At 38.4% G+C, this 19,329-nt stretch overlaps 1 protein-coding gene and 1 pseudogene across 3 annotated transcripts in view; both read left to right on the forward strand.

The window, feature by feature from the left end:
• The window catches only part of LOC137237670 (RRP12-like protein), a 312,941-nt gene that overhangs the window by 23,960 nt on the left and 269,652 nt on the right, over positions 1-19,329 (forward strand). The gene's annotated exons all lie outside the window — the stretch shown is intronic.
• On the forward strand, positions 16,657-17,630 carry LOC137237688 (putative nuclease HARBI1; annotated as a pseudogene).

Consider the following 19,329-nt stretch of genomic DNA (forward strand, 5'->3'; position numbering starts at 1 on the left):
GCCATCGTTTTTTGATGGACACCCTCACCGTTTCTTCGCTCTCAGAGTTTACCACACGTTCTGCAAGGCTGCTCGAAACGAAACTTCTCAATGCCTCTGTATCGATGACCGCCTCGGCTGATTCCGCGCCGAGCCTGGCTACGGCATAAAGGCGGCCATACTCTTGGTACATTGTTACTGCCCATTCGGCGCTGGGTTCCTTGGGCTCACCGCGCCTTGTTCTTCGTGAAGCCCTCTGTCGTTTCCCCGACGTCGACGGCAGCATTCGATTGTGTGTATATCACTGCGGCCACACTCCCAGCAAACATTTTTTTGTGGGTTTCGGTATCTATTGGCGTAGTGTCCTTGTTCACCGCAGCTCCTACATACGTTGTTGGGGTCGAATCTCTGATTGCCTGGAGGCGAGTGGTATGGTATGTTCGGTGGTTGTGGCGGTGGTGGGGGTGTGAGTTGCGGTGGTGGAACCAAAGTCCTCTCATCTATGACTTGTGGCGTAACTTCGCGGCGATGTCCGTCTGATGGTCTTCGATAGCCCTCGTGTATGCTCTCTTATTCCTCGGCAAGGGTTAAGAGTTCTACGAGATTGGTGAAATCCCTCCGACGGATATAAAGTAGGTAATCGGGGTGGATATTTCTGACTGGTAGGAAGAAACATAAAAAATTCTGTTTGAAGCTTGTCCACCGTCCCCAGTGCACATTGTTGTGCGATACCATTGTAGCGCAATGCCTCAGTAGCTCGGGCATGGTTTTTGGTAGGAGATCCACGTTTAGGGCGTACACTTTGGCTAACTCCTCTAGCCGTTCGATGAATGCTAACGGGTCCCGTCCACCGTCGTGCTTTACTGACCACTTCTGCACTTTGTCGATGATGGGTGCGACGGGTTGCGTATTCCGTGGAGGAAATTCCAGTGGGTCCTGCTATGGTTGATCCCCGGTCGTGGTTCCGTCTGCGGCCGGAGGGATTGGTGTCTTCGGCTCACCTCCTCCCTCATCTGCTTTTTCCGTGTCCTTGTATCTCACATCCACTGATAGGAATTTATTATATACTATTTCGAAGTCGTTTGGTGCCTTAGCAGCCAATGCCCCGATGCGTTTGTGGATATCCCGCGTTGTGCATGTGTGCTCGATACCCAGTCCCTGTGCGATGGGCTGTTATGTAGCTGGCTTTCAGTGGTAAGACAGAGGTGGCGTGTGGCATGGTGGCAAGCCCCTGCTAGCTCGTCCGACGGGGTGGGGTTTTGCGCACCAGCCTTACCAACAACTACACTAACAAAAAAGTAGAGTTCATGCCAAGTGCTAAAAAGAAAAGGGGAAAGCTTTAAAAGATACAATAGACGTAAGGGGAACAGAGAGAGAAAGGAGGGGAAAGCAAAGAAAGAGGGGAAAAAGGTGGAGGCCTGTCTAGTCAGGTGGAGTCTACCCACCCTCTTCGCGTATCTTACACGAAGCCATGGGCGCCGTGCTGACTCCTGTAATTTCACGGCGCCCCCAAGCCTGACTCAAGTCTGTCTGTCTCCAAGTCTATTAGGCCATCACCCCTACGTCCCCTCTTAAGCCCAGAGCAACCCCCACACCAAAGATCTTAAAATCAGCCCTCCATTACAGTGATCAACAAAAACCTCAACTCGTAAAATTCCAAATCGTTATAAGCATATCTTTATTTATAAAATTTAAAGTTAAACCTATCTCCTACTAAGTGTGATTCCTCAGATATTCTTACAAAAAAAGGAAATATATAAAAAGCTTACATTCTAACCATTCCTTAATATAAAAATTCCAAAAATATGAAATATACAAAAAAAAAAAACAAAGGAAATAAAAGAAAAATAAAAAAATTTGAAAATTAGTTGAGTAAAACAATATGCTAATCAAAAATTCAACGTTAGCTATCGCTTTAACCACCGATATACAAGCAAAAACCCGTATATTATTTTAACTTAGTATCTGATGCCAAAAAGACAAGAAAAATATATTTGCTCAAAAAGAGGATAACGAGAAAAATAATCTGATGTACGCGAAAAGGCACACCCTAATGGTTGCCGTATCTATCTATGTCTTTTAATATCTTTAAAATTCCAAAAAAAAAAAAGAAAAACAAATTTATGTATGTGGCAAAAATTCAAACGCTAAGCAAAAATTAAAAGTAAATCCCTGACCGAGGCTAAGGCATTAGGTATATCGGTCATTGACATATATGTAAAGAAATGGAACACCAATAATATTGTCATTTTTCTCACTCACCTGATCTCAGCACATCAGCATTGTAGGCGCCTTCAAGCTGCGGGGACCTGTGAGGAAGGGAAATTTACATACATATGTCTTTGCCTACTCATAAAAAAAAATACCTTTTACTGCCTGGGCAAAGGTTCAATGAAGTTTTTAAATGTCACCGCGATCACTCACTCGCGATAGCGGGCGGCGAGTGGGTAAACACGCAAACTGAACAAAATTAAAAACGAAGAGGAAAACGCGAAAACTGTAAGTGACAAAAAAAATATAGAAAAAAAGGAAACCAAAAACAAAAAAAATTTGAAAGTTTAAAACGAAAAAAAAAAGGAATTACAAAAAAGAATCGAGTGCTAGTGTTTCTTGAATATAACCCTAATTAGGAGAACCTACGGAAAATTACTACGAACTAAATGTAATACGAAATGCTGCAGTGAACAAAGTAAGTGAAGATATGATATGAAAAAAACACTATTGACGAAAATTAATAAAAAATTACAAGAAAATTCCAAAGTTAATATTACTAATAATAATCCAAAAAAGGTAAGGTGTGGCAAAATAGTGCAAAAATCCATTAAAAAAGGAAATTCCAATAAAAACAAACATGTGTCAAATGCCCTTTTATGCCCTCCTTGGGCGTTCAATGTTGATGGTGACGTCGCTGTGTTGCTGCTGCCGTTGTCGCTTCTTGACGCTGCGTGGGTGCTGGCGGCGTCGCTGTCGTCGCTGCTGCTGTCTACCGGCCACTTTCGGTCACTTTGGCCGATCCTCTCTCTTGCGCTCTCTCTCTCCCTTCTCCGAGCTCTACTGATCGGCGGTCCCAATATTCCGCCGTTCTTGCGGTCGCTCTGGGTAATGTATGCGGGTAAGTATTCTGGCCCGTTTCCTTCGTCCCGCCAGAGTATTCTGCAAACGAAAAAAAAACCAAAATGAAAAAAATCAAAATTTACAGCTGGTGTCTTTGTACATATGTATATACCTCACATAGCCATATTTTCCCAAGTTCGGTTGAGTATCTTCGATACCGAACTTTGGCTTATATGTCTATATGTCGGTATGTACACATGTATATCAAATGCAAAAAAAAAAATGTTAACTTTCATATTGGCTAAACCTTCTTCCTTTTAATTTTAACTGAGTATTCTTTAATGTGTAATTTAGAAATATAAGTTTATTTAGGCTCAATTTTTAGTTTTATTTTAAATTAATTTAATTTAGTTTAATTCCAATTTCATTTCAAAAAAAGCTTTTATTCATTTCAATTTCAAATTTAATAATCGGTGTTGTGTAATTTACTTTTGATTTCACTTCTAGCAAGTTTACTTTAAATTAATATTGGTTTTATTTTAATTCAATTTAATTTTTGATTTTACTTTAAATAAATTTAATCTAATTAATTTTGGATCTTATTTTAAGAAACTTTATTTCCATTTACTTTTCGTTTTTAATTTAGATACTTTTTATTCGGTTTAATTTTTCTTTTATTTTCAATAAATTTATTTTAATTTAATTTTGGAATTTTATTTCACATAACGGACTTTAGGTTACCACTGCTTTTATTTCCAACTAATTTAATTTAAGCTACTTTTTGATTTAATTTTCAACACATTAGGTTTATTTAAATTTAGATTTTATTTTAGGCAAATTTAATTTTTTTTTGCGTTAATTTTAAATAACTTTAATTTAATTTAATTTTGATTTTACTTTAACTAAATTTAACTTCATATAAATATTATTTTTCTTTTTATATTAATTTTATTTTTAGTTTAATTTGCATTTTTTTTTCCAAATAAATTTTATTTTTGGTTTAATTTTGAGTTTTTTCTTTTCTTATTTTTAATGCTATTTTTAGTTTTTTTTTTATTTTTATTTATTTTATTTTTATTTTAAACACTTCTATTTTATTTATCATTTAATTTTATTTTTATCTTACGTAGGTTTTATTTGCTTTTATATATTATTTTAATTAAATCGTAATTTTTCATCAAAAATTTATTTTATTTGCAATTAAAATTCATTAAATTTCCATTTGATCACAACTTTTTTTTTTTTATTAATTTTGATTCACCATTTACAACACCCTTTGGTTCACCCCCATGCATTATTTTATGCACAAAAATCCGCTTTATTAAAAAAAGGGAATTTACAGATGAAGAAAAAGGTTTATATAAAAGTGAGTTTAATTTTCGTGCAAATTTAATTTATTGTCAAACTATTTAAAAATCAAGACACTAAAAAGGAAATTTACGATTTATTTTTATACTTGATTGAAATTTATGCAAGGAAGGGGCAAAAATTAATTTAACACTTTTAAATAAAAAGAATTTTTAAAATGGTATCACACTTACCTGTGGCAGGATGTTGAAGGGTTTTTTTTTTCTTCCCTGGGTTTGCGGTTTCTTTAATAACGTGTTTAAAAAAACCGCTAAAACGGTACGACCGTATCGGTATTTTTTTTTTCACATAAAAAAAACATATATATAAAAAAAATTTTTTTTTTTTTTGACTTGACTTGGCACACACCCACGCATGCGCTTTCGTTGCATAACTTGAACACGCCCCCGCATGCGCATAGCAGCATCCTTCCACTAATGCTGCGCAACACGTCTAGCTACCGGGATTAAGATACTTTTGCACAGAATGCATATGGTTTGGTTGCTGGTGATGTCTTGCCCTTAAGGCTGGCGTAACAGGCTCGCATCCGCCGATGGGGCCTGCTCCATGGAGCGTGTGCGTAAAAAAGTATCATACGCCACCTTTCCGTTTTGTCTTCTCTAACAGCTCAATGTGTGGCCTCGACCCACGCCTTAATGCCGGGCAAGTAAAAACGTTTAAATAATGTAAGTAATGTACGTGTCTACCTTCTACTCTATCACAGATCCACTTTTGGTCCTAAGCATCTAATTAATAAAATATCACAGTGTTAAAAAAAATATAAGTGGTCAAGGTTTGTTAGGGTAAATATCACAGATAGGGTTAAGGTCAGAGAAAGAAATAAAAATATCACAGTTGGCTACGTATAAATACGTACATAATCCAAAAACTAAAACTAGATAATAGGGAGTAAATAATTGCAACAATAATTCAAAGCGGGTATAATAATCACTACATGGTCAGGTAGGTGTATCCATATAAAATAAAATCACTGAGCTCTAAAAAAAAAAATATAAATACTAAATTAATAAGGAACATTTTTGTCAGGTACGTCAATAAATAATTGCATCGTCCGGCATGCTAATAAATAGGTATAAATAAACAAATGTTAGTCAAAAGTTATTCAGACACAACGACATTTAACATATAACATTTAGCATATCTCTACTACTCTACTTCGCAAAAATGTCTTTAGCATGGTATACCCCGATATTTTTCCCAATTGAATCACCCAGCTCATACATCGAATTTCCAATTGCCCTTAGTACTATACATTTGACTTGCTTGGGGACAAGCTTGGAATTATAATGATCAATCTGAGAAATCTGCTTAAAATTTCGGCGGTATACCACTTGTCCAATTTGAAACCTAACATCTCTACCTCTTGTATCATATACCTTTCTACTACGCTCGTGTGCTAACTTCAGCTCTTTCTTAATTTTTTCTCTAATCAATTGCAACCTATCGCCGTTTATCTCCACTTCGGAGTCAACATCATTCAGTGAGCCCAACTTCCGGCATAGCTCATATGATGCTGCATGCAGCATCATTGACATACCGAACGTGGCCTGATAGGGTGACATGTTGATTGCGGAGTGGACGGCACTTCGCAGAGCAAATGCCGCATCGCTAATGTGTCGGTCCCAGTTCTTTTGGTTTTCATCGATAAATGATCTTACGATCTGCAGTACTGACCGATTCACTCTTTCTGCGGCGTTTTCCTGCGGTGAATAAAACGCTGTCTTGATATGTGTGGTACCATATTTTTCTAGGAGTGTGGCGAAAATTCCTGAAACGAATTGTCTTCCATTGTCCGAATGGATGTATTCGGGTACCCCGAATATATGGAAGACTTCTCGTTCCAGAAATTTCACCACCTCGGCTGAAGTAGCTTTCCGCAAGGGTTTCAAAAACACAAATTTTGTAAAATGATCTAAACATACAAACACGAAGACATTACCATCAGACGTACGAGGATAAGGACCCATAAAATCTACAAACAAACGTTGAAAAGGCCGTTCGGTTACATGTTGCTTTCCCATTAGCGGTCTGTAAAAAGCATTTTGCATTTTACTTTCTGCGCAAACTTCACATTCCTTTACATATCTACATACTTCTGTGACCATTCCTGGCCAGTAATATCTTTCCCGTAACCGCGACAAAGTTTTATGTATACCCCCATGTCCTGCTGAAGGAGAGCTGTGAGCTGACTCTACCAACCCCTGTCGTAGTTCCGACGGAACCCAAAGCTTCCAGGCATGGTCCGCTTGAAGAGCGTCTCCCCGGTCAAACTGAGTCCGTTTATATACGTATCCGTCAGATACGCATAAGTCTGGCAACTTTTCCTTGTTATCTGCCACTGTTTTTCGCAATTCGCAGTATTCGTCGGAGTCAAAATATGGCGAGTCTAGACGTACGTCCATTACTCTATCACTGGGTATTATTTCTTCCATATCCATTCGGGAAAGGGTATCCGGTACAACGTTCTGCGAGCCTTTTCGATGCTCTATATCAAAGTCGAAGCTTTGGAGTTTTAAACTCCATCTAGCGAGTCGTCCTGCAAGATCCTTTTGATTCACAAGCCATTTTAAACTTGCATGGTCTGTTATTATGGTGAAGGGCAAGCCCTCCAGGTAAGGTCGAAATCTTTTTACGCTTAGAACCGCTGCGTAACACTCCAGCTTGGTGACGCTATAATTTCTCTGATCCTTGTTTAGTTTTGCTGACATGTAGGCGATTGGTCTCTCGTTATTGTCTTCGTCTAGTTGGAAAAGAACCCCGCCCACCCCATCGGTCGATGCATCACATTGAATATAAAACCGTCTGTTAAAGTCTGGATGAGTAAGCACTGGCGCCGATATCAAACTTTGTTTGAGTTTTTCAAATGAAATTTTGGCGTCGTCAGTCATTGTAAATTTCTTAATCTTTTCCTTAGTGAGGTAGTCGTGCAGCGGAGCTGCAATAGTCGCGTAATCTTGTATGAAGCGTCGGTACCATCCTGACATGCCCAAGAACCGTCGCAACTGCTTCTGGGTTTTTGAATCAGGAAAGTCCCTCACAGCTGCTACCTTGTTGGCATCCGTACGGATACAGCCATCCCCTACAACATATCCGAGGTATCGGACCTCTTTATAGCAGAATTTACTTTTTTCGACATTTATCGTTAAGTTTGCCTCGCGCAGACACCGAGCGACCTTTTCTAACAAACATATATGGGACGAAAAATCTTCAGAACAAACTAACAAGTCATCAAGATATACAAATACACATTCACGTAACACAGCGGGTATAACCTTGTCCATTAATCGACACATTCTTTGTGCCGCGTTGCACAGTCCAAAGGGCATTACTGTAAACTGATAGAGGGGTCTCCCTGGCACAGTGAACGCTGTGTTCTCCCTGGACCTTTTTTCCAACGGAATCTGCCAGAAGGCGTCCTTCAGGTCTATGGCTGATATATACCTCGTATTTTGCAGCCGGCTAAGAATTCCGTCGATATGAGGGAGTGGATAGGCGTCCTTGATTGTACGCTCATTAACCTTACGCGCATCAAGACAAAGACGATTTTTGGTTCCTTTTATAACGAGGGATACTGGAGAATTCCAGCTACTATTTGATTCTTCTATTACACCCATGCTAAGCATTCGGTCTAGTTCTGCGTAAACTAGTTTTTGTATCGCTGGTGAGATGGGGTAATGGCGTTGTTTGACAGGAAGGTTCTCATCGCGTACTTCTATTACATGCTTTTCTAATCCGGTTCGACCTAATCCTAAGACAGCGAACGACGGGAATTGTGTCTTTACCCTCTCTAGGGCTACTGTTTGGTCGGGGGTCAATACATGTTGTACTGCATCAAAAGACAAATCCCCCTCGGCGGGTACGAGTTCTGCTACGGTCATGTTGGTTGGTCGAGCTACAGGGCCTCTGCCTACTAAATTTAACTGAAACACCCTCCAAAAATCGATTCCGAGGTAAACCTCTTGTTGAAGTCCTGGCACTATCAAGAACTCTAGGTCCCTACACATCTCATTCCAAGTCACTGGTAACGTGATAACTTCTTCCACTGGAGTCTCTCCTCCGTTAGCTGTTTTAATCGATTAGTTGGTGATGGGAAGAATCCTCTCCTCATTACCCTCTAAAAATTGTGTGCTATCCTTACCCAGACAACAAGCTCCCGCCCCTGAATCAAGTAAAGCTAGCGTCTCTTTATCCCCTATCTTAACCTGCGCAAAAAATCTATTGTCACCTTTGACTGTAACGATCGTCGATATTATTTTATGCTGTATTCTCCTAAACATTTTCCGCTTCTCCCTCATTTTCTGTATTTTGTTAAAGTTTTTCGTCTTTCTTTTCTTTATTATTTCTTCGCAAAATATCCTCCTACGTGCTTCCTCGTACTCCATCTTCCTGATGTGTAGGCTCTTCAAATCCCGTTGCTTTCTCTGATCTACACTACTCTCAGCTTTTATACTTCCTTCCCTTTTTTAAAATTTTTACTGGTTGTTGTCCGGGCGATCCTTCTCCTGACTGAGTGCCCCGGTCATCTCCGCCAGATTGCCGTTTCCCTTAGGTGGCTTATAAATGCAAAAAGAGCTGCCCCCCCCCCCCCCCCCCCCCCTTTCTCTCTCTGTTCCCCTTACGTCTATTGTATCTCTTACAGCTTTCCCCTTTTCTTTTTAGCACTTGGCATGAACTCTACTTTTTTGTTAGTGTAGTTGTTGGTAAGGCTGGTGCGCAAAACCCCACCCCGTCCGACGAGCTAGCAGGGGCTTGCCACCATGCCACACGCCACCTCTGTCTTACCACTGAAAGCCAGCTACATAACAATGGCGCCCAACGACATAGCCCGATAATCTTTCCAATTTACCATAATTTCTTCTAACTTACCACTTTGCTTTTTCCTGACTTTTACTACTTTTTCGTCTTAAGCTTTCCATGTTTTTCTATCTTGTTATCTCGGTAATCTCGACCCTAATTTCCTCCTACCGACTTGGACAGGGACCGTCATGATGGCATCGTCGATTAGGTTCGCCTGGTCGACAAGTGTCATCATGAGATGAGGTCAGGAGATTAGCTAGGTGACCATATCAGGGTTCCTTTCTCGGATTTGGTACGATTTGATTAGGTGGTACCTGATATGGCACTTAGCTAGAAGACGGACTTTATTAGAGGATCGTGGCGAAATGCCCATGCTACGTCATCGGAGATCCAGCATTTCCGATAACTGAAGTTTGAGACGTCACCACGATAGAGAGGAGTAGGGAAGTGTGGCATCCACACTCTGGGATCAGTCCACGAGCGTGTCGGGCCACACTTCCACGGACTTCATGAAGACTGACTAGACGCTAGAGATATACGGACGTACAAATCACTCCCACAATGACCTCGTCAAGAGCAACACCCATTACACACCAAAGCAAATAAATATATTTTTTTCAAGAAATTAGAAATAAATTTTTTTTTTTTTCATTTCTTTTTTTGGAGAGATGGAAAATAGTAGTTAAAAATTCGCTTTTGAAGCCACAAAGAAACATATTTCCATCATATTACTATTCATCATATAAGTTTGTTGTACGTATCTGTAGTTAAACATATACATATATCCATATCCATTTTTGAACACACGTATATTTACATATAAACACATTTTTCATATAAATACATGCATATATATAAAAACTGAAATCTACAAATATTTTGAGTTAAGTGGAAAATTTTTTTAGGCTGTGGTCAAGGGACTTCTAAATCGATTTAGAAATTTAGTAGTCAACGACTTCCAGCAGAGCCTTGGTTGGAATTTTCCCTTGGTTTTTGCGAAATTTTTTTTTTGGAATTTAAAATTAATTTCTCGCAGTAACTAACATTTTTATAAATTTTTGTGAAAGTTGAATTTTAAATTTCACTTCAAGTTTTTCATTCGTATTTCAGAATTTATCGTAATTTAAAAAATTGTTAGGTTCTCGTATTACTTTGATTTCCAAACTATTGTAGAGAACGTTACGTTTAATTTAAAATTAAGGCTATCTATTTGTTTTTGAAATCCAAAGTTCAATTTCGTGAATTGTTTTAGTATTTTTTTTTTATTTGAATTCAACCATAGTTTTAATTTTGCTGTCTTCAAGTATTAATTAAATTTTGAAGATTTAATTTTCATTTTTCGTTCTATATAGCTAACTTTTTTCTATTTGGAATTTAAAGTTAATCCCAATATATTTTGTTTCGTCGAAGCTGCGGCCTTCGAGACCTAATAATTGAATTCTAACCCTGAATTGATGTTTAAGTTCTAATTTTAACCTTTTTTTTTTTCTTCCTTTGAATTTTTTTTTTGTCTAAAAATTTTGAGGTTACCTTTACCCTAGAATTTTAATTTAAGTCTTAGTTTGTAATTCTAAGCATTAATCTAACTTTAAAAATTATTTTGGTTACTCCTAATACTTTTTCCAATTATTCGGTTGAAAGTTCCTACTTTGAATTTTAAGTTAAGTCATTACAATCGTGTTGTTTTTTTTATATATTGGTGGAGGTTTTTCTTTAACTTAGAGTTAAGGTTCTATTTTTATCCTTTTTTTTAGTTTGTTTGAAGTTTAAGTTAATTCCAAAAATTTATTATCCTTCTCTATACATCTAGGTTAAAAATTTTATTTTTGAATTTTTATGTTATTTTGAAAGATTTTTTACATCCTCCCCAAGTATTTGGTTCCATTTGCCTTTGAATTTTAATTTAATTTTTAATATATATTCCTGAATTTTTAATTTAATCCTTTTTTTGTTATTTTTTTTATTTAAATTAAAGTTTTGTATTTCATTTAGAATTCTACATTATCTTTATTTTTTTTGTTATCTTTTTTTATAATTCAGTGGAATCTGTCTACTTTGAATTAAAATTGTGTCTTAATTTTTAACCCTTTTTGTTTTTGCCTTTTTTGAATTTTAATTTGAATTCAAAAATCTTTTTCTATTCATTTTTATCATTTGTAATCTTTTTTTGTTTTAATAATTGGGTCGAATCGGGTTACTTTGAATTCAAATCTTAGTTTTAATTGGTAATCTTTTTTTTGTTTTTTTTTTTGCTTTTTTTGAACTTTTAATTTAGATTCAAAAATCTTTTTCTATTCATCTTATCGTTTCTAATTTTTTTTTATTATTTGGTTGGATTTTTTTTCATTTAATCTAAATCCAAGTTTTAATCTTTGTTTGGAATTTTAATTTAATTTCGAAAGTTTCGTTTGCTTTTGTTTGCGGTTCCAATTATTGGGTTGAATTTTTTTATTTTAAATTGAGTTCGGAATTCCCCGGTTTTGTTTGACTGACTGTGTGTGTGTGACATAGAGTGAGTTTGTTGCGTGAGTCTGAGTTCATGACTGACGAGGAAACAGGGAGGAAAGAGTGCTAGGTGGTTTGGGACTGTTTGCTAGAGACAGGCCGTTTACACGTGCTTTTACGCGTGCCCTTGAAAATCAGTTGGTTGGCTCACTGTTCAACCAAATAGACACAGGGGTTGAACACAGGGTAGATTTCCTTCCCACGGACTATTTCAACCGGTGTATAACCAGGCTCTTTAGCTCGCTAGAAGAGAAGGCCGGGCGCGAAGTTAGTGTGTCCAGGGTTAGCCGGGTAATAGCGGATCAAGCCGAAGCCAGTCTGAGTTCCTCTCACAAGCTCGACGAAATCCTCGCCGAGATGTCCGCCAACGAACAGCGTGGATCACAGGGGGGCGTTGATCCTTTGGAGCAGCAGGCACCGGGAGCCATGGCAGCTGAGGTTGCGACGGCAGCAGGGGGGCACAAATACCATTGGGACTGACACCGAGCAACTGACACGTCTTATGGCAATGATAGAACAGCAAGGGGAGTTAATGGCCCAGTGGAATAACGAGCTAGGAACTATAAAAACTTGTGTAGTCAACCTCAGCGGCCGTGTCACCGACATGGAAACCTCTGCAGCTCAAGGGTTGGATCATCGCTCCAATCAAGCGTCCACTCCGAACAATAGGGGGCCAGGTAGAGATGGAGCAGCGATGCAGGCCAACGGAGGAGATCCACGAAACGACGGAGGATCCCAAAGCGTACAACAGCCACTACGTTGGAAGAAAATGGACTTAGAGAAATGGCATATAAAGTTTGACGGCACGGACATGGGGATTTCGGCCGAGAGCTTCCTCTTTAGGATAGAGAAGATGAGGGAACAGCATCAAATCTCTCATCATCAACTGTTTACCGATTTCCATTGCCTCGTGTCAGGAGCGGCTTTGAAATGGTACTGGCAGGTGTTGGAGGATCATGCCGAAGATCCGACCATCGGGTATCTTGATCTGAAGGCAGAACTGCTAGCCCATTTCAAAATCGCAGAGACCGACTACGAGGTGATTCGGCAAATCATGGAGCGTAAACAGTTGGCGAATGAGGGATTTGATGAATTTTATGGGGACGTGCACAATTTGACGTTTAGGCTGAGGAGAAGGAACTGGTTGGGATAATTAAGGGAAACCTCAAGCCATACCTGGCTAACCTGACCTTCTCGTCAAAAATGGACACACTAGCGGAGCTGAAAGCTGAATGTAGGCGAGCTGAAAGGGTCATTAAAGAAAATAAGAGTAGGTTCAAAGGGGGTGTAAGTGAGTTGATTTACCCCGACGTTACGTTCCCAGAGGAAGGGGGTAGTGCCAAGCCGCTGGAAGCAATAGGGGCACAGTTTAAAAATAGGTCGAACAGTGGCCAACTTCCTGACAACAGGACACAAAATGTGGCATCACGTAATGCACCTGTCACAGCGCCTGCAGCCGGCTCCAAGCCAACCATCAACTCTTTCTGCCCCTCACCCTTCCACTTGATGTTGTGCTTCTCGTGTGGAATGCCGGTTGACCATTTTGCAAAGAATCCAGCGGAAGTTAGTAAGGACACGCGATGCAAGTCCAGCTTTCATAATATGGTCTGCTTTTCGTGTGGGGGCGCCGTGAAATTACAGGAGTCAGCACGGCGCCCATGGCTTCGTGTAAGATACGCGAAGAGGGTGGGTAGACTCCACCTGACTAGACAGGCCTCCACCTTTTTTCCCTTTTTCTTTGCTTTCCCCTCCTTTCTCTCTCTGTTCCCCTTAGGTCTATTGTATCTCTTACAGCTTTCCCCTTTTCTTTTTAGCACTTGGCATGAACTCTACTTTTTTGTTAGTGTAGTTGTTGGTAAGGCTGGTGCGCAAAACCCCACCCCGTCCGACGAGCTAGCAGGGGCTTGCCACCATGCCACACGCCACCTCTGTCTTACCACTGAAAGCCAGCTACATAACAGGGCACCAGCTGTTCCTTCGCGATGTTGCCTAACCACGTGGTGTCAACCTGGTCGGCCATCTTGTGGCTATATCTTTAGTCAGGAATTTTCCTTCTGACGTTGTGCGATTTGCAAGGGCCCTGCTCGGGCGCCAATTTTAACGAAGCTTTTCCGTAACCCTGTTGCTTCTTTAATAATTGCTGGGTTATACTCGCCGGGTCCGGGGTTCGTTTACAATAAATTTGTATTTGGGGCACCTTGCAAATCGTTTTACTGCATTTTCTGGGTTCATTTCCGGGGCTCGTGAGGTCAAGACTTCAGGTACTAGGGGCGGCAGAGTTGCCAGATCTCGGGGCAACAATTAAGCTAGGTCTTAGAAAAATTCCAGTATTTGCCAAGACGACGAAGTTAGTAAGTCCTGGTACCTATGTAACTGGGTTTTTCCGTTTGGTCGTCAAGCAAATTCTGCTATAACTGTGGGCAATGCAGATTAAATGATGTTTTTCTTAACCGGCCAGTTCAACCTAAACCAAGTTTGTGGATTGCAGGTACGAAATATAAGAGTATTAAAATGTATTAATTTTTTAGAGCTGGAAAATGCGAAATACTGAATTTAAGTGAAAAAGCTGGCAACCCTAAAAAAAATAAATATATTAATAGAATTAAAACAAAATATTATAGACTAGACTTAACTCGCGGCTCCGCTCTGGAAAATTTCCATCACAAAAACATACCTATGTTACTTCCAGGAACGCCTAGAATCACTATACAAAATTAAATGGCATTCCATGTTGTGGTTTAAAAGTTATAAGTGCCCAAACAAACAAACATTGAATTTTATAGATATAGATAGATAAGGGTGAAGCTCCATGGCAGGCACGTAGCAAGTTAGCTATGTCAAAGGATGGCGTATATCTTAAAGCAATATGGTCTAGATTTATATTTACGCGTTCGAAATTTCGACCAACCCAATCTGTTAGATAAAGTATACCAAAATGAAAGCTGGTTTAGAGACTTTAACAGATGAATGTACAAATCTCTCTTTATTTGAGATGGGCCGCAAACCCTTTCCCACGAATTCTAATCATCTCTAAAATTCAAATCTCTGTTCACAGGCGAATCTGTTTTTAGCGATGAAATATTTTTGAAATCGGCGGATAACTTATTATTATAATAGACTAAGCCATGTGAATGGCCTAAACCCAAATGAAGTTGAAATATCTTTGCGACTACGTATTAATATATGTGATAATATAATTTAATAAGTTCACACTCCCTTTTGCAAGACTTCCCACATTAGCAATATCCATCGAGTACCAGTAATATAGATTTCGAGGTTACAAATATATACATATAAAATTTTAATTTATATGGGAGGGTGCCATTGCACTTTTTCCTATATACCCCAATTTTGGTTAAACTTTGATGCTAAAAATATTGGCAGTTATGCCAAGTTTCATTAGCGGTTCAGGAGAAATGTCATATGAAGAGAAAAATTTGTACGGGATGTACCCCACCCTCTTCTCCAAATCTTTCCACTTTTCTTATATCGATGTTTTGCCTCTACCTGCACAGTGTCATAAAAAAAATAAATAAATGTAAGGTGCGATAACCTCCGAAGAGATTTTATGCCGAGCTTCTCTTCCAATTTGCGCCGTGCTCCTATTTTTTTTAATTTTTCCTATAAATTGGCGGAACGTAACCTACTTGTTTTATGCCGACTCCGAACGGCATCTGCAAGGCAGATGAGTTTTCACTGAGAGCTTTTCATGGCAGAAACATACTCGGAGTGCTTGCCAAACACTACGACCCCGATTAGAAAAATTTTCTTCTAATTAAAAAACCTTACTTCTAAAATTTTTATGTTGCTTTGCCCGGGATGTGAACCCAGGATCTTCGCTGTGGTAGGCGGAGCACGCTACCATCACACCAAGGTGGCCGCCAGAGTCATTTCATTTATCATTTGCTGGTCTACATAGATGCCACGCCCACTATAATATATTTCATTCATGTCGGCCAAACAGTCCGCCAAGAAATAGATTTAAAACTTATTTGCTTTCGAATTAACAAAATGGTTCAACTTGAATTTCAAACCCAAAAATTTAAGCTTCAGACCCAGTTAAAAACTACTAGTTTGATCCTTATTTGAAAAGCTTGAATTTGAATCTATAAATTGGATTGGTCATATGTGCAGCCTCAAAAATTTTAAATTAAGGCTCACATTTTTTAAAGTGTCTCAAAACCGAAACCGGGAGGCGAGCAATGGGACAGTACTTTTAAAAATACCAAGTCTCGTACGAAAGTACCCGTAAACGTACAAAGTAGTGTTGGACTGCCCACATTATCCGTTCATGCATAAAGAAGTACAATAAATCCCTTCATATAACATGCTCATGAAAAAGGGGTCAATTGAACCCAGTATTGCTATAGTCCCATCCTTCTTTGAAAATTATATCGGATTAATCCTAGACTAACAGCATTTTTCGTAGGCTTGGCATTAACCTCCGAACTGGTGCTAATCGCACTCTACCAACAGCGATGAAGTCTGGGCTACATAAATGTATTTAAATTAGTTAATCAAAGGCTGCGACTATTTCAAAACCATCTTCGACTGAACCAGAAAAGAATGCGCTTAAAAGACTGGCAAAGGGTGGCAGTTTCCCTTTCGTAGAACCTCACAATAGAGGTTTTTTTATTACGCGAGCTCGAAAAAAACGCTCCAACTAGCTAAACAATTTTATTATGTTGCTTCACAGCACTGGTGTCAGGTGTCAAAATAAATGTTGTGTTTGTGAAAATTTTAAAAGAAAAACGAAAAAAATGAGTAATCCTGTTGATTCATTGGTAAATATTTGGATTTAATTGTAAATATTAAATAAAGAGTGTTTGTTTATTGTCTAGTTTGTTTCCCTGCCCGTTGGCCAGCAAAATGATGTATGCGAAGTGGTGAAACGAAATATTGGAGGCCGTATATGCTAGCTCCAGTTCATCCTCTGAAGATTCGGAAAGCAAAAATGAACAGCGTGAGAGGTGTAACAACTTCGAAGGCACGCTTGATGCGATGAGCGGGATGGACTTCAAAGCGCACATGAGACTCAAGCGTGAAACAGTGGTGTATCTTACCAGTAATAACAAAAGCTTTTTTAATTAGTAAATACATTTATAAACTAAAAAAATATTTGATTTCTCTAGCGAGGTATTCCACATCTTCTTTTGTTGCTGACCAGTCTGGTGTTGGAAGATCACGTATCACACCCAAGAAATCCATTTACATGTATATATGGTATATTAGCCACAGCGTGACATTTCGCCAACTAGGGAATTTGTTTGGTGTAGCCACATCAAGCGCATGGTCCGTTGTCCGACGCGTTTCTCACTATTTGGTATCTATTTGTGATGAATATATCAAGTGGCCAGAAGGCATTCAGCTACAAAAAACGACTGAAAAGTTTTACCAAAAACAACGTATCCCTGGTGTTATTGGAGCTATAGACTGTACGCATATTGGTAGTAAAGGCCCGAAGGATCAAAAAGAATTGTGCTTCAATCGTAAAAAAACCTATAGTATAGTGCTGCAAGCTGTAGTGGATGCCGATAAAAAGTTTATTGATGTAAACTGTGGCGAGCCTGGGTCACTTCATGACTACAGTGTTTTGAGAAGATCCAAACTCTTTAACGATGCCGACAGACTACACGAACAAATGTTTGCAGGTTCATATTTTATAATTTGGGGACTCGGCTTATCCGACGACGAATTGGTTGGTGTCTCCATATAAAGACTACGGAAATTTGACTCAAAGTCAGCGAAAATTCAACGAAATCCATTCTTCAACGCGAGTGGTTGTTGAAAATACGTTTGGACTTTTTAAAGGACGTTTCCGAAGACTTATGAAGTTTACGGATCAAACAGATTTGCAGACGATTACCAACATCGTTGTCAGTGCGTGTGTTTTGCATAATATTTGCATCACCCATGACGATTTGTGACGCTGAAGAAAATTAAATGGACGATGCAGTTTCCTTTGAGATTGAAGAGGAAAAAGAGTGGAGTCGATTTCCAATTCCAACTTAGATAGAAGGGAAAATATGTTTAATTATTTAAGGCAAAACAATTTAATTTAAAATAACCTTTAGACTTGGAAGAATAAATTATTATAAAAATCTGAAGATAACACGTTCATTTTCCTTCGACCAATGCTTGTAAGTATAATGGGATGCCAGAAAATTTCCCTCATTACCAAGGTGGTTTATGTGATTCGATGAGGGACTCGTAAAACTAACGGCAAACGCAGATGGCGTTGGAATTGTCATAAGTGGAAAGTGCCTTTAAACGATTAGCTCTTTGATGGATGGGGCGCTTCGGGATATTCATACTTGGGTATCTAATTTCTGGTTGAAAGCCAACGAGAAAAGACGGATATGGTCTTGTTTACAAAGAGGTACAAGGTCCCAAATTGGACCAGGCCTAAGTTAGGAGGGGTGACCCTACAATAGAAACCTTGCACAAAATATCTAGGAATCATCCTAGACAGTAAGCTGTCATGGAAGCTCAACGTGGAGGAGAGCGTGAGAAGGCCTCAACGGCTTTTTATGCATGTAAAAGAATGCTGGTGTGTAGGTCTTACAACCTTAGACTAACTGAGTTGAAATCTTCAATCATTCGATTTTCAGTATATATCGCACCCTAAATTAAAAAGAGTCAGAACTCTAAAACATTTTATATATACTTATTAAAGTTAATTAATTCAAGTTAATATTCCTTAACTATTAATTAGTCCCATCTGACCTATTGAAAATCGATTTTTTCAGTAAAGTTCAATGCTAATAAATAATGTTTGATTTGAAAATTGTTTACCGATATGAGACAAATCGAATACAGGTGAAAATTGCAAAACCAAGCATTGAAAAACGTTTTCAAAAAATTGTAAAAATTAAATTTAAGAGTTTTTTTTTAAAACGGATGACTTTTGCGTTTTTCACCTAATTTTACTTTTTTATAAAAACATGTACAAACACATACGTTATAAAATGGATATACACGAAAGCTCATGGATGTTACGCAAAATTCGAATTCTAAACACGAATCCTCAGTTAAATTTAAAATTTGTTACTAAGAATTTTTATAATTCTTCTGAGTTTGCAGTTTTGTATTTATTTATTGAATTTAAGTATGACAAATTGTTAGTCCTAATGCAAAAAAAGTCTATATAAAGAGAATAAGTTGAAAAGAATATACTTAACTCAGCTGAAAAAACTGTATAATCAGAAATAATCTAAAAATTCTTAATGACTTATTTTTAAATTTTACTGAAGATGCGTATTTCAAATACAAATTCTGCGTAAGGTCGTGAGCTTAAGTTTATATCGACTTTATTACGTATTTGTACATGTTATTACGATAACCGATTTTGATTCGGAACAAAGTCGTGTCAAACCTATCACACAAATATCTTTATAAATTCGAATACAAATCGAAAGAAATGAAATAAACGAAATTAGAAATAATGGTAAAAATTTACAAAGCGGGTGGATTACAGAAAATGACCTAGAAGGTTCAATGTAGACATATTATATCGTTTTCGAGATAGTCTCACTACTTATTCACCCATTTTTCCATTAATTCTAATTTCCTCTGCTCCATCTGCGTATCCTTTTCAAATTTTTTCCTCACCAACTCTTTGAAGTA

The sequence above is a fragment of the Eurosta solidaginis genome, chromosome 1, assembly GCF_040869045.1.
Source record: "Eurosta solidaginis isolate ZX-2024a chromosome 1, ASM4086904v1, whole genome shotgun sequence".
Lineage (NCBI taxonomy): Eukaryota > Metazoa > Arthropoda > Insecta > Diptera > Tephritidae > Eurosta > Eurosta solidaginis.